Source organism: Bos indicus, chromosome 8 (genome assembly GCF_029378745.1).
Source record: "Bos indicus isolate NIAB-ARS_2022 breed Sahiwal x Tharparkar chromosome 8, NIAB-ARS_B.indTharparkar_mat_pri_1.0, whole genome shotgun sequence".
Lineage (NCBI taxonomy): Eukaryota > Metazoa > Chordata > Mammalia > Artiodactyla > Bovidae > Bos > Bos indicus.
Window position 1 is genome coordinate 22,405,874 of NC_091767.1, and position 13,525 is coordinate 22,419,398.

General features: G+C 45.6%; 1 protein-coding gene across 1 annotated transcript in view; it reads left to right on the forward strand.

The window, feature by feature from the left end:
* The window catches only part of IFNE (interferon epsilon), a 34,559-nt gene extending 22,857 nt beyond the window's left edge, over positions 1–11,702 (forward strand). The window contains exon 2 of the mRNA XM_070794453.1: positions 1,118–11,702. The gene's annotated coding sequence lies outside the window, so the exon portion shown is untranslated. The remainder of the gene's footprint in view (positions 1–1,117) is intronic.
* The last annotated feature ends 1,823 nt before the right edge of the window (positions 11,703–13,525 follow it).

Genomic DNA, 13,525 nt, shown 5'->3' on the forward strand with positions numbered 1-13,525 from the left:
ATCAATTCTTTGGCGCTCAGCTTTCTTCTGGCGCTCAGCTTTCAGCACTCAATTAGCCATTTGGGGATCCACAAATGTTTGTGATTCTCATTAAGCCAATGTTCTTAACCTTAGAACAATTATAAAACTAAGAAATAATGCAAGCAACAATATTTAAAAACAGAAAGGAATATTTGACTTTGACTTCCTCAGTCAGAAGCATTAAATGAGTTTTAAAGTAGCTGTAATAAAACTGTGTAGCAGTGAGTAAAGTTCAGTAACCATATTAATAAAGCAAAAAAATCAAAAATTGCCATATTATCAGAATTAATTAGATGCTGATCATTAGCTAAAGATTTATGCAAAAGACATACCTCTTGTTAATGAGAAAAGAAATGATATTTCAATAAAATATCCCAGAAAACTTGCCTGACACTCGAACAAAAAGCAATTTAGATTCTCATATCATAGATCAAAAAAGGGAAAAAAAAGTTAATGAAATACTGAATTTAATATAAAAACAGATGAATAAGAAAGGGCACCAAATACATACCAGTTCAAAAGAGGAATGAATGTGACTAGGGAGAGGCTTGATTCTATGTCCTAAACAGCGCTTGGCAAAATATACAAGAGACTGTCTAGTTATGTGTACACAGGAGAAATGAAAAACACATATCCATCAAAAGAAAGTGGCTATAACATAGAGAAAATGTATATGTCAATGATTAGAGATTAAATTACCAATATAAAACTAAAGGAAGTAGCAGATAAAATGAAGCTTGATTGTAAAACTTGATTGAACAAAGAATTTAAATTAGCAGGCAAATGGTTTACTGTTGAAATTCACTACAAAGTGACTAATTAGAACAATGCTAAATTAATTTTTATCCAAAAAAGCAATGTGTCAAGTATCTAAATAAGCAATTGTTTAAATCAAATAAGTCATATATTTAAAATGTTTTCTGGCAATTCATCCATCCTTCGAAAATTATTCTTAGAAAACATGAGAAAAATGTGCACAAGCATTTTAACCCATAATCTCCTCAATGTGCCATCTTGTTTCACTGCTCCACTTCACAAACAAAATTTCATTTTCTATACAGTGTTCCTAATTCTCATTCTTGTGTTTCCTTTTCAGCCTACTCCCATCTGGTTCCTGCCCCATTAATTCTGCTAAACCAGATCCTGCTAAGGTCACCAGTGGCGTATGTTTCAGGTCCGCTGGGACAGGTCAGTCCTCACCCACCCTGTAGGCCCCACCGTGTCTTTGAAACACACTCCTTCCCTTCAGTAGTCTCTCCCCTGTTCATCCTTATGTCATTCTCACTGCACTGCCCCCTACCTCAGTGCCTGTTGCAGACTGTCCTCTGCTTGACCCTTAGTACTGAGGGTATGAAGGATTAGGTGTAGGTCCTCTTCTCATTGTCCATTCTATTTATAAGTGACCACTCATCCCCATGCCCTCATTACCAGGCACACAGTAAACAATTTAAAACTAATAATAATTTAAAACTTTGTGGGAAGCCCCACAGCCAGATGAGTCCAAAAATTACCCATGTAGTCTTGCCCCCAAAAGTGTCCCCAAAGTATTGATGGAAGAAAGAAAAAAAAAATTACTTAACATACAGGAAAAGAAAATGACAACCCATTCCAGTTTTCTTCCCTGGAGAATTCCATGAACCAAGGAGCCTGGCGGATACAGTCCATTTCAGTTCAGTTGCTCAGTCATGTCTGACTCTTTACGACCCCATGGACTGCACTACGCCAGGCCTCCCTGTCCATCACCAACTCCAAGAATTGACTCAAACTCATGTCCATTGAATTGGTGATTCCATCCAACCATCTCATCCCCTTCTCCTCCCGCCTTCAATCTATCCCAGCATCAGGGTCTTTTCCAAAGAGTCACTTCTTCACATCAGGTGGCCAAAGTATTGGAGTCTCAGCTTTAGCATCAGTCCTTCCAATGAATATTCAGGACTGATTTCCTTTAGATTGGACTGGCTGGATCTCCTTGCAGTCCAAGGGACTCTCAAGAGTTGTCTCCAACAGCCCAGTTCAAAAGCATCAATTCTTTGGTGCTCAGCTTTCTTTATATAAGGTCTAACTATCACATCCATACTTGACCTCTGGAAAAACCATAGCCTTGACTAGATGGACTTTTGTTGCCAAAGTAATGTCCCTGCTTTTTGAGATGCTGTCTAGGTTGGTCATAAGTGACGAAATGTGGTCGACTGGAGAAGGGAGTGGCAAACCACTTCAGTATTCTTCCCTTGAGAACCCCATGAACAGTATACAAAGGGTATAGTCCACGGAGTCACAAAAGAGTCATACTCAAATGAGCAACTGACATGTGTTTCACCTAGAAATTAGAGATCTCTGAGCGTGTCAATTCCCAGGCAGATTGATAAGAAGTCTGGGGTCCCCAAGGATGAGAGAGGGGTTTGGGACTCTCCAGGTGGAGGTAGGGTTCTGAAGTTCTCAAGGAAGAGAAAAGAACAAACTTTTTTTCTACATTGCTGTGTCTTAGTCAATAGAACAGTGTATCTTGCTTGAGGACATGTTTCTCCTTAACAAGAACCTTTGATTTATCTGAAGATGTATATTATTGGAGTGGGTCTGGTAAGATCTTTCTATTATTAGTTCTAATCTCATTATCTTAAAATGTATTTGGTAGGAGTGGGTCTAGTAAGATCTTTAAACCTTGAGACATTCTTTTGATTTATTGTAATAACCAATTAAAAAAGTATATAGCTCCCTCGCTAAGGCTAGCAAGTGGGGCACTCTCTGTCCCCCTTCTGATGCCTATGTCAGAAGTTTTCTCTCTTTTTATACTTTAATAAAACTCTGCTATACAAAAGCTCTTGAGTGATCAGCATGGTCGCTGCTTCCGGAGCTAAATCTTCGGAGATCAGGAATCCGACATTGTTCACCATAAGCTATCAGCTCTCCCATCCCTTAATTGGATAGAAGCAATCTAAAGATGCAGTCTGTAACCTGAAGCAGAGATTTGAGAGATCTAGTCTATATTGAAGCCCTTCCCTGCTACTTGATCAGTACACACACACACACACACACACACACACTCGCTCTCTCTTCCTGGTTTACTTCCTCAATTACTGTAGTTCATTACCTTACTAGTTGTCAATTCTACCCAAGTAGGTACACTCCAGGATATTTGTTGCCAACAATTGTATTTTCTGAAATAGCCTTATTTGTGTCTGTGTTCTCTCTTACTACTGGGTCAAGGTGGAAGGTGAATGCAAGTGCAGTTATTACTCAAAGGGGACATTGAGAGTTTTCTCCTGAAGTCAAGCAACGAACAACGTACTGTTTAGGAAAGAGTTAATGCGCCTTCAAACAGGAGCTATTTCCTCTGATTCCCCTTGCATTTCCCTACCCAGAATGCCAAGGTCAAGGCTCCAAGAGTGTTAAAGTAGGTAAAGTAAATGATGAATGTGTAACTGTTAGGTAGGTAGAATAGGGAAAAGGAGTCCAAAATGCCAGTGGCTAAAAGACAAGGAAGGTCAAAGGAAGGTCCAAGGACCAGAGTGAAGACTTCAGACAGAACAAACAGCACTCCTTGCTAAGCCCAATTTGCATAGGGTAGGCCCAGGTGGAGGAAAAAAACATATAAAAGGAGGAGCCAAAGCACACACTCTCTGTCTGTCCCGCATGCGTGCGCTCTGTCTCTCTCTGTCTCTCTCTGTCTCTCTCTCTCTCTCTCACGTGCATGCACGCATGCTCTCTCTCTCTCTCTCTCTCGCTCTCTCTCTCTCTCTCTCCCTCTCCCTCCCTCCCTCCCTCCATCCCTCCCTCCCCACGCACTCCTCCACTCTCCTCTCTTCCAGTCTTTGGGTTGGCATGCCCTCACACTTCGAGGATGGATTAAAAACATATAAAAGGAGCCAAAGCGCATAAAAGGAGGAGCCAAAGAGCTCTCTCTCTCCTGCGTGCGTGTGCTCTATCTCTCTCTCTCTCTCCCCCTCTCTGTGCACTCCTCCACTCTCTTCTCTTCAAGTCTTTGGGTTGGCATGCCCTCATACTTCAAGGATGGATTAAAAACATATAAAAGGAGGAGCCAAAGCGCTCTTGCTCTCTCTTTCCCACATGCATGTGCTCTCTCTCTCTCTCAGTCTCTCTCTACCTCCCCGTGCACTCCTCTACTCTCTTCTCTTCGAGTCTTTGGGTTGGCATGCCCTCACACTTCGAGGATGGATTATCTTGGTATCTTCTAAATAAAATAGAGCTGTAACACTGATTTGCCTAAGAGCTGTAACACGGTTTGTCCAAGACCCGAGAGCTGTGACGTGCCGAGGGCTTTAATGTCCGTTGCTCCAAATCTTTGTTGTGACGAGACAAAGAACCGAGGAACATACATTCGCGTGACATCTATGGTGCCGTGACTCGGATATAACCTGGCTGAAACAACCTCCACGTGGAAGAGGCCAAGCACAGCAGGAGCCCAACTCAGCAAAGCTCCCGCGCTAGAAGCAGAAGGCGAAGAAACCCAGTGCAGGGGAAGGCCCATCGTGCTGGAAACCAGGACAGCAAAAAACGAACTCAGCAGAAAGCTCACACAGCCCAGTCTCAGATTCCAGAAGACCTCCAGTTAAGGTAAGAGGTCATCACTCCTGTGGCTGGTGGGACCTTTACAATCTCTCGTTTCTTGTTTCCTCGAACCTCCCACGAACAGGTGGGTGGCAGGGGGCACAATTGAGGGACTCTGGAGAGGCTACTCCTCAGCATGTCCCAAAGGCGCTATCTGCTGAGCCCCAGTAGCTGTTAGCAAGCCGGTGGGGGTTCTTCTGTCCTTTCTCTGTGCCAAGGATCAGACCAATGAAACTGTGAACACCGGGCAGATATTTAGCAAATTTTCTGGCGGGCTATGAAGGGGATTCCTTGGCACGTTTCTCCCACTGCTTTTTCCTCATGTCCTTCAGCTCTCTCCTGGGACTCAAGCCCAGCCAAAACTAATGAAACTCAGGCTCTGATGTCTCATTGCAAAAATTCATTGACAGACAAAGCAATAAGAAGTGGATTTGTTAGGATCCAGAGAGAAGCCCCTCTTCAGGGTGTAAACCATTGCCGAGGGCAAAGGCTGGGGCCATGGAATTAGGGCTGGCTAGGTTTTGTGAGGGGATGGAATTCATATGCTAATGAGTGAGAGGATCATCCCAGCCATTGGGGAACCACCTACTCCTCCCTTTTTTGACCTTGTGCCTCAGAGCTGTCCTGCCACCTCTGGGTGTGTGTGTTGGCTTATAGATTGGGGATTAAGGTTTACTTGAATTTGACTTGTCATCTTGGACCCAGTTCAGTTCAGTCTCTCAGTCGTGTCCGACTCTTTGCGACCCCATGAATCGCAGCACACCAGGCCTCCCTGTCCATCACCAACTCCAGGAGTTCACTCACACTCATGTCCATGGAGTCGGTGATGCCATCCAGCCATCTCATCCTCTGTCGTCCCCTTCTCCTCCTGCCCCCAATCCCTCCCAACATCAGAGTCTTTTCCAATGAGTCAACTCTTCGCATGTGGTGGCCAAAGTACTGGAGTTTCAGCTTTGGCATCATTCCTTCCAAAGAAATCCCAGGGCTGATCTCCTTCAGAATGGACTGGTTGGATCTCCTTGCAGTCCAAGGGACTCTCAAGAGTCTTCCCCAACACCATAGTTCAAAAGCATCGATTCTTTGGCACTCAGCTTTCTTCACAGTCCAACTCTCACATCCATACATGACCACAGGAAAAACCATAGCCTTGACTAGACGAACCTTTGTTGGCAAAGTGATGTCTCTGCTTTTGAATATGCTATCTAGGTTGGTCACAACTTTCCTTCCAAGGAGTAAGCGTCTTTTAATTTCATGGCTGCAATCACCATCTGCAGTGATTTTGGAGCCCCAAAAAATAAAGTCTGACACTGTTTCCACTGTTTCCCCATCTATTTCCCATGAAGTGATGGGACCGATGCCATGATCTTCGTTTTCTGAATGTTGAGCTTTAAGCCAACTTTTTCACTCTCCTCTTTCACCTTCATCAAGAGGCTTTTTAGTTCCTCTTCACTTTCTGCCATAAGGGTGGTGTCATCTGCATATCTGAGGTTATTGATATTTCTCCCAGGATTCTTGATTCCAGCTTGTGCTTCTTCCAGCCCAGCATTTCTCATGATGTACTCTGCATATACGTTAAATAAACAGGGTGACAATATACAGCCTTGACGTACTCTTTTTCCTATTTGGAACCAGTCTGTTGTTCCATGTCCAGTTCTAACTGTTGCTTCCTGACCTGTATACAAATTTCTCAAGAGGCAGGTCAGGTGGTCTGGTATTCCCATCTCTTTCAGAATTTTCCGCAGTTTATTGTGATCCATACAGTCAAAGGCTTTGGCATAGTCAATAACCAGTTGATTTTAATTGGTTTACATTATACCCTTGTGCTATGTCATTCTTTCAAAGGTTGTGCTCTGACCCCTTCCCTCCTGTTTCATGCTCTTTTCCTGAGCCCCATCCAGACCCACAAGGTTGCCTCTACAATCTTCTGAAGAGACAAACAGAAAATAGCTGGCCTTAGGAGGGAAATACTCTATAATATCCAACCCCCTAATCCTACTCAATACTGGTCACACTGGAGATCTTGGGGACGCCCAACTCCAGTCCGGGGGTCCCAGGAGGTCATCACGCCTTGACCTGCCTAGGGATCTGGTCCTTGAAAGGTTGTCATGCCTCAACCTGTTTGGGGATCTGCCAGTCCCAGGAGTCCCAGGAGGTCGTCACGCCTCGACCTGCCCAGGGACCCAATTCTTGGGAGGCCGTCACACCTCGACCTGCCCGGGGATTTGAGCTCTAGGAGGCTGTCACGCCTCAGCCTGCCTGGGTATCTGCACCCTGACCCGGGGATGCCTGGCACTCAGGTTGCAACAGTTCTGGGTAGGATAAGCTTCAGAAAGACTCACCCCTAAGGAAGTCTACCTATGGAAACAGAAAGAAGCCTATTACTTGTGGGACTGTGCCCAGTCTCAGCAATAACTCAGGAGCCCAATTAGAACCCCATTGCTTTCTGGAAAGGCTAAAAGAGGCACTCCAAAAGTTTACCAATCTGGGCTTGGACTCTTACAAGGGACAAGTGATTTTAAAGGACAAATTCCTGTCCCAGTGTGCATCAGATATCAGAATTAAGTTACAACAGCTGCAAAAGCAGGACCCTGCTGCCTCTTTAGATGAGATGGTCCAGACAGCCACGAATACCTTTTATAACAGAGAACAAGAGAAGGAGAGAAAGAAAGAGACAAGGCATGCCCAGATGCTGGCCACCCTCCTGAGAAGCCCTATGGCAAACCCCGAGTCCTTGAAGGACAAGGCACAATCTGTAGACAGGTGGGGCATTGGGCCAAAAAGTGTCCAAACCATGACAAGTCTCCTAGAATGGCTTGCCACAAATGCCATCAACTGGGACATTGGGCGGCACTCTGCCCCTGGGACCCAAGAGCCTCAAGGTCAAGCACCAAGCCTACCCTCACGATGGTTCAAGAGGACTGAAGCAGCCCGCTCCAGCCAGCCCACCTGTCATGGATACCATCATGGAGCTGGAGCCAAGGGCGCAACTGGATGTGTCAGGTAGGTCTGAGAATTTCTTAGTTGACACAGCGGCTACCTACTCTGTCTTGATCTCCTACTCTGGAGCCTTCTCCTCCCAAACCTGGACCATTCACCATTCACTTGAAGATTCACCCAAGCACTTCTTTGTTGCTTGGATGGACAAATATTTTCCCACCAGTTTCTGGTGGCCCCTGAGTGTCCTACTTCCTTATTGGGAAGAGATATACTCACTAAACTGGGGACCACCCTTGTGATGGGAAGTTTTTCAGCCCCTAGAGCTCTACAACTCCTGGTTACTACTGAAGAACCCATTACACCTTCAATAGAGAGGGACCAAAAACTATGGGAAGACAAAATTAACCCCCAGGTGTGGGACCAGGGGATTCCTGGACAAGCCCACTAAGCTGAACCGGTCATCATTGTCCTCCAAGATCCCACTTGGTTTCCTAACTGGAAACAATATCCTCTCAAAAGAGAGGCTTGGGAGGGACTATAGCCTATAATAAATAAATTCCTTGCTTGTGGGCTATTGGTTTGCCATGTAACACCCCAATCCTCTCCGTAAAGAAAAAAGACGGAACCTGGCGAGTGGTTCAAGATCTCCGGATCATAAATGAAGCTGTTGTCCCCCTCCATCCCACAGTACCCAATCCCTATGTAATCTTGGGAGAAATCCCACACAGTGCCAAGTGGTTTACAGTCTTGGATCTCAAAGATGCATTTTTTTTGCATACCACTGGCTAAAGAATCCCAATACCTTTTTGCCTTTGAGTGGGAGGCCCCAGGAGAAAAACACCAACAGATGACTTGGACAGTATTACCTCAGGGGTTCAGAGATAGCCCCCACCTGTTTGGACAGGCCCTTAGCCGGGATCTCCTAGATCTGGACCTGGGACCTAATGGGAAACTATTACAATACGTAGATGACCTACTAATCTGTTCTCCAGATGAGAAAAGTGTCAACAACATGCAATTGTCTAAACTTCTTGGCAGAAAGGGGATATAAAGTCTCCCGTGCTAAGGCACAGATGGTCAAGACAAAGGTCACTTACCTGGGAGTTCAGATTACACACAGGTCCAGGAGGCTGTCCTCTCATCGGGTACAAGGAATCCTCCAATTGCTCTCCCCCACATCTCGAAAACAATTGCGAGCTTTCCTGGGGCTAACTGGATATTGTAGAATCTGGATACCCAACTATAGTTTAATTGCCAAGCCCTTATAGGAAAGCTTAAAGGGATGGGATGATTCAATCCCACTGATGTGAGGAACTCCTCAAAAGAAGGTAGAGGCTACACTAAAACAGGCCTTAACTCAGGCACCTGCCTTGAGGTTGCCAGACCCAGAAAAAGCATTCCAACTTTATGTCCATGAAAGAGAGGGAATAAATAGCCTTGGGAGTGTTAACTCAAAGGTTGGGATCTGAGCCCCAGCCAGTAGCTTACTTATCCAAGAGGCTGGATCCAACTACCCAAGGCTGGCCCCCCTGCCTTCGAAATCTTGCAGCTATTGCAATCATGATAGAAGATGCTTTAAAACTTTCCTTTGGGGGCAAACTATTTTTACCAGCCACCAAGTAAAACAACTAAATGGGAGAGGCCATTTATGGATGTCTGATCAAAAAATCCTCAGATATCAAGTAATATGATGGAAAATCCAGGCCTCACTATATCCCCTTGTGAGGTTCTTAACCCAGCCACCCTCCTCCCTACCCCTGAGGGCCCTCTCCCCTTTCACTCTTGTCTAGAAACCTTGGACTGGACAAAACCCCGAGAGGGATTGTCAGAAGATTCTCTGACCAATCCTGAGGAAATCTGGTACAGTGATGGAAGCAGCTTTGTCTTGGATGGAAAAAGAAGAGCCAGGTATGCAGTAGTCTCCAATTTTGAGACCATAGAGGCTAAGCCTCTGCCACCAGGTACTTCAGCCCAATTAGCTGAGCTCATAGCCCTGACTTGAGCTTTAGAGCTGGAAAGAGGAAAAAGAATAGCCATTTACACTGACTCCAAGTATGCCCTTTCTGGTGCTACATGCACATGCGGCTATTTGGAAAGAAAGGGGCCACTTGACCACCCCGAGTGTCCCCAATCAAATATGGTGATCAGATTCTTCGACTCTTGGAGGCAGTTCATCTGACCACTGAGGTTTCAGTCTCCCACTGTAAAGGACACCAAAAAGGGAACACAGAAGTGGCACGAGGGAACCAAGCAGCTGATCAGGCAGCTAGGAGAGCAGCATTACAGAACCATGACCTAATAGGGATTGCCAACTTAGTTCCACAGACTAATTTGCCAGAAACTCCTTCATATACTGAAGGTGAGATTCTTAAAGCTAAGAGCGAGGGCTTTCAAGAAGATCATATGGGGTGGTTCCAAAAGGAGGGACTCCTTTTTCTGCCTGGGAACCTCCAGTGGAAGTTGGTTAACTCCTTACATGCCACTACTCATTTAGGAGAAAAGGCCCTCCAAAGATTACCAGAAAGGTCCTTCAGAGGAACAGGCTTCCAAACAACTATAACACAGGTTGTTCCTCTTGTCCCACTTGCCAATTAAACAACCCCCAAGGAGCTCGAAGACCCCAGCTGGCCCAGCCCATCCAATGACGTGGGGCCTACCCAGGAGAGGACTGGCAGATGGACTTCACCCAGATGCCAGTTTCTCAAGGGTATAAATACCTATTAGTTATGATAGATACATTCACAGAATGGATTGAAGGCTTTCCCACCTGGACTGAGAAGGCTGAGGACGTGATAAAAAAAACTGCTCCATGAAATCATTCCAAGATTTGGTCTGCCCAGGTCATTACAAAGTGACAATGGGACATCATTTACTTCTAAGGTCACCCAAGGGGTCTCGAAAGCATTGGGCATTACTTAATATCTCCATTGTGCCTGGAGGCCTCAATCTTCAGGAAAAGTAGAAAGAGCCAATCAATTCTTAAAATGAGTGATAAAAAAGATAACCCAGGAGACCTCCCTGGGATGGAAGGAGGCTTTACCAATAGCTCTCCACCGCACCCGCATTGCCCCTAAGGAACAGGTTGGTCTTAGTCCTTATGAGATGCTATATGGGAGACCTTTTGTTTATGTCAATGACCTCTTCCTAGATCCAGAGGTTCAGACCCTCCAGTCTTATACCATGGCCATTGGGCAATTCCAACAGGATATACGCTTGTGGCGTATGAACCAGGACCCAAAAGATTCTAAAGAGTCACCACTATGTGCTCCAGGAACTCAAGTCCTAATTAAAGTCTGGAAAGATGGGTCCCCAAAGGCTCAACTCCAGCCCACATGGAAGGGCCCCTACCCTGTAGTACTTTCTACCCCCATAGCAGTCAAGGTACCAGGACATGACTCCTGGATTCACTACGCATGAGTCAAGCTGTGGAAGAAAACAGAAAAGGACACTCAATACACCTGTGAGCCCCTGGGAGATCTCAGATACCTATTCAGGACTACCAATGAGTGTCATTCTAATGAACACCCCCAAAATCTGGTTTATGGGGATAAGATTTCTCAGGATAACTCTAAAGAGCTAACACAGCTTGACAGAGACTGTACTCCAAAACAGACAGGAGATAGATCTTCTGATCCCTGAACAAGGAGGGACTTGAGCCATCCTGGCTATGTGAATTTAGAACTGACTAATGTCCCTACTAGTCCTTGTTATTGCTATATTGATGATACTTATGATTATTCCATGTACTGTCAATTGTCTAACCTGTTTTGTCTCTGCTGAGGTCAACCAGCTACAACATGTGGTGCCAGTTCAACAAAGATATAAAACTACAGCTGACCAAGGGAAATATCACACACCCTTGGACACCGCTATAGGACTCTGAGGATTGAGACTGGCAAGAGGGGGAGTCCCAATATCCCTCGCCATCCCAGTTCAGCAGGAAGTATCCAGAAAGACCTCAACACCGCTTTTCCCAAAGAATTGGGCCTCCCATCTCTTGAGGTGGGAATGTTAGGTAGGTAGAATAGGGAACAGGAGTCCAAAATGGTGGAGCTAAAAGACAAGGAAGGTCAAAGGAAGGTCCGAGGACCAGAGTGAAGACTTCAGGTAGAACAAACAGCACTCCTGGCTAAGCCCAATTTGCATAGGGCAGGCCCAGGTGGAGGAAAAAACATATAAAAGGAGGAGCCAAAGCATGCACGCGCACGCGCGCGCGCGCGCGCGCGCGCGCGCTCTCTCTCTCTCTCTCTCTCTCTCTCCCTCCCTCCCTCCCCGTGCACTCCTCCACTCTCTTCTCTTCGAGTCTTTGGGTTGGTATTCCCTCACACTTCGAGGATGGATTCTCCTGCTATCTTCTAAATAAAATAGAGCTGTAACACTGATTTGCCTAAAAGCTATAACATGGTTTGTCCAAGACCCGAGAGCTGTGACGCACAGAGGGCTTTAATGTCTGTCGCTCCAATTCTTTGTTGTGACGAGACAAAGAACTGAGGAACATACACTCGTGTGACACAACCTTGGCCAGATGAGCAACCTGGAAGTGAAAAATACATCCTGACCTTTCTCTCCACGCAGCTTCCTTAGGCCAAGACATGTCCTGCCTGAAGCTGGGAATATTTTCCTCTCTAAAATACGAAAGCTAAGGAAGCAGGCTTTTTCAAGTTTTTGGTTCAGTTCTTGCAAGGGAAGATCCTCCCCTAGCTCTGAAGAAAATGCAAATAAGAATACAGACTTCTGCCTAGAAGAGCAAGAAGCCTGTTCTACAGACTTGATCAGTGTCCTAGTCCATCTGGGCCGGTAGGTGGCACGCTTCCACTGTAATTATTTTTAGTAGCCTCAAGAGGAAAAGGGATCCTGCTTTCTAGTCCATTTTGGCCAAGGCTGTTGTTACAGTATTGTAACAAGGACATTCTCATTCCCAAAAGTATTCATCTCAAGAAAAACAATAACCTCTTACATAAGAGTTTCTGAAAAGCCTAGAACTTTGACTCAAACTTTTAAGTGGTGGCTTTGCACTGTCAGGGCTTCCCTTGTGGCTCAGACAGTAAAGAATCTGCCTCCAATGTGGGAGACCCAGGTTTGATCCCTGGGTGGGGAAGATCCCCTGGAGAAGGAAATGACAATCCACTCCAGTATTCTGCCTGGAGAATCCCATGGACAGAGGACCATGGTGTGGCAAAGAGTCGGCACAACTAAGTGACTACGCTTTGCAATCTTAAGGAGAAATCGGTAGCCAGAACCACAAAGAAACAGGAAAGAACTGTATGAATGGCTGGTGCAGGGGAAGGACCAGTGAATCTGGAGAGCGTACTGGGAATTGCTACGTTGTGAGGAAGTACCGGCATACTTTGTTTTATCCCATTTTCCAGATAATTGCATTCTTTACACATTGAAGGCTTGTGACAACCCCGTGTCAGGCAAGTCTATCAATGCCATTTTAAATAGCCCTTGCATACTCTGTGTCTCTGTGTCCCACTGCAGTAATTCTCAGGATAGTTCAAACCTTCACCGGCAAAAAACTCTGAAGGCCCAGATGCTCATTGGTGATTTTTCACTATTAAGTATGTATGGTTAGGCCATTCAGGATGACTGTTCTCTTACTCTCTGTACATCCCCTTCCCCACCAGTACACCCTATGCACATGACTGGCTTTTCTCTGTACTTGTCCCAGGGCCCAGATTTGATCTCTTTTGTCAAAGGGGTGGTGAGGGGCGTGTGCCTCTACTGCTTTCCATGATAATTAATGAGCCCACATGATCTCAGTCCCCCAATGATCAGCAATCTCTCCCCCATCTCCCTCTCCTCCTTCCCCATTCCCTACTTCCCCACCCTCTACTCCCCACCCCTCCATTGCTCTCAGAATGAAGCCTTTCACCATGTATTAATACTTTCCACCCTCAGTGCATCACACATGGTGGGGTGTTGCTCCAGGACCTTGCTTCAGACATGTAAGTGCCTACCATCCATTAAACAATCCCTGCCTCTGTTCTTGATGGCAGAT